A 2,311-nucleotide genomic window follows, 5' to 3' on the forward strand; every position below is an offset into this window, starting at 1 on the left:
ATACAAGGAATAAATTCAAAGCCTTGCTTTTTCTTAAATGTGTGATATTATACTAATTGTTAGAAATCATTATTTAGCCATTATAAGGCAGCGAGCTAGTAGAATTGCTAGCTCGCCGGACGAAATGCTTAGAGGTATTTCGTCTGCCGCTACGTTCTGAGTTCAGATTCCGCCGAGGTCGACTTTGCCTTTCATCCTTTCGGGGTCGATTAAATAAGTACCAGTTACGCACTGGAGTCGATATAATCGACTTAATCCGTTTGTCTGTCCCTGTGTGTAGCCCCTTGTGTGCGTATGTGTACGAATGTGTGTATATGTATGCATATATGTGTGTGTGTGTGTGTGTGTGTATGCGTGTACCTGTGCGTAGACTCAACTGGAATCAATCGAAGGGAGATAACTCTATCTCGCCCATAAGTATTGTTGTACAGTAGAATTTCTTATCGGAGTTATTTTGGTTACTTCCAGTTGTAGACAGGTTACGAGGTTATAGCAGAAGATACTTACTATAATGTAAAAATATTACAATGATAAAATCGGTCCAATTACAATTAATCCATAATAATATTTTGGCATTCAATGATTTTGAGTCTCAGACTTGTCAAGATACGTTCGTTAGGCGTGAAAGCGCGCGTTGTCAACTGTAAACACATGTTTTATAGTCGTTCACCACTTTTTATAGCCGGTTTGGTTACTGTTTGTGTAACACTAATTTTATGTTTCCTATTTGGAAATCGATAATAAATATATTTTACTTTCGAAGTAGGGGATCTTTCTGATTTGGCGGGCGCCACTTTTTATTTATGTTTTATTTAGTGTGTTTTCTACCGAAACACTTTCAAACTTCATATACTTGTATATATTATGTTATAAAACAAGATAAAAAATTTTGTATTCGAGATCCGAAGTAGGAATATATATTGATAAACATGTCACTTATAACTTACTTATTTATAAGTGTTACTATTATATATAAATCCTGACTCCAGCTACATAAAGGCCATAGCGAGAAATATATATACTCTGAAACGCAAACGGACATTTTATACGTGCATGTATGTTGAAGATAAATAAATTCGTGTTCTTTTAACCGCTATAAAAAAAAAATTTTTTAAACATAGTTTCATAATTGCAGAAATAAATTTCATTAACAAGTTGAAGAACGTGAAGAAAGAGAAAATAATTACTACATTATTTTATTTATGTATATTTAGCATTTATAGTACAATAGGAATGTAAAGTCATTTTATCGTAGAGAATTATGACTTAAAATTCACACTAGCTAATCCTTCATACTAACTACTAGGTTTTCACAACAATTCAAATAAGTCTTGTTGGACTTTTATCATAGACATGGCATGAAAAAATAGCCATTATCTCAATGAGTGAATATCGTGGAGTTTAGTAACATCCAACATCACTGATTAATTTCCCCCAAACCAGGGTTTTTATAACTGCTCATATCTAAATTCTCTAAGAACCGTATTTCGTGAAAGAATTCTCTTTGACGAAAGTTTAGAATTCAAATATGGGCAGTAATTTTAATCAATGGGATTACCAACAATTATGCTTGTTCGGGCAAACGACCATTACGTCAAATTTGGGTAAATTTTCAGATTAACACCCGCACGATTTTTACTAGGGTGTTATGGTTAAGATTAGGGACGAAATTCCCTAACTCTAAAACCGTAACCGTAACTCTAAAACCTTAACCCTGACCCCTAACACCCTAGTGAAAATCGTGCGGGTGTTAATATGAAAATTTACCCAAATTTGTTACATATGATATACAGTAATCCTTCTCTATATCGCTGTTTATAAGATTAGGCCGATTCCTCCGTGGTGTTGTTTTGCTTTTATAATAAAATAAACGTATGCAAGTTATAAAAAAATGAAAAAAATTACTTACAGTACAGTACTGTTTCTACTTCGCGGATTTTCACTTATCGCGGAGTTTCTTGGATAGTCGAGGGATTAAACCGTATTATCACTAATACGGGATTTTCGATGTCAGCCTCGTTTTCTTCTAGGGAAATTTACATACACAAATGAAGCGGGTAAGATCGAACCCTGGGCGCGGAGAATCTGGATAAACTGGGATTTTCAGGAAGAGAAATCGACCGGCTAATTCATACATTACAATCTGTGAGTGGAACAGTAAAAACAGGTAAGACTTTTAAGTTCCAAATGTGAATTTGCCTCTGTTACTTACGAGTGTAGGACAAAAGACCCACGGGCAAAAAGCCCCATGGTTAAAGTGTGAAAGTGGAAAAAAGCCCCACGGTTATATTTTTCGATTATTTTTTCTTTT

At 34.6% G+C, this 2,311-nt stretch overlaps 1 protein-coding gene across 1 annotated transcript in view; it reads right to left on the reverse strand.

Moving 5' to 3' along the window:
* The window catches only part of LOC106876469 (fibrillin-2), a 148,187-nt gene extending 145,882 nt beyond the window's left edge, over positions 1 to 2,305 (reverse strand). The window contains exon 1 of the mRNA XM_052976637.1: positions 1,910 to 2,305. The gene's annotated coding sequence lies outside the window, so the exon portion shown is untranslated. The remainder of the gene's footprint in view (positions 1 to 1,909) is intronic.
* Between the last annotated feature and the right edge of the window lie 6 nt (positions 2,306 to 2,311).

The sequence above is a fragment of the Octopus bimaculoides genome, chromosome 25, assembly GCF_001194135.2.
Source record: "Octopus bimaculoides isolate UCB-OBI-ISO-001 chromosome 25, ASM119413v2, whole genome shotgun sequence".
In the NCBI taxonomy this organism is placed as follows: Eukaryota; Metazoa; Mollusca; class Cephalopoda; order Octopoda; family Octopodidae; genus Octopus; species Octopus bimaculoides.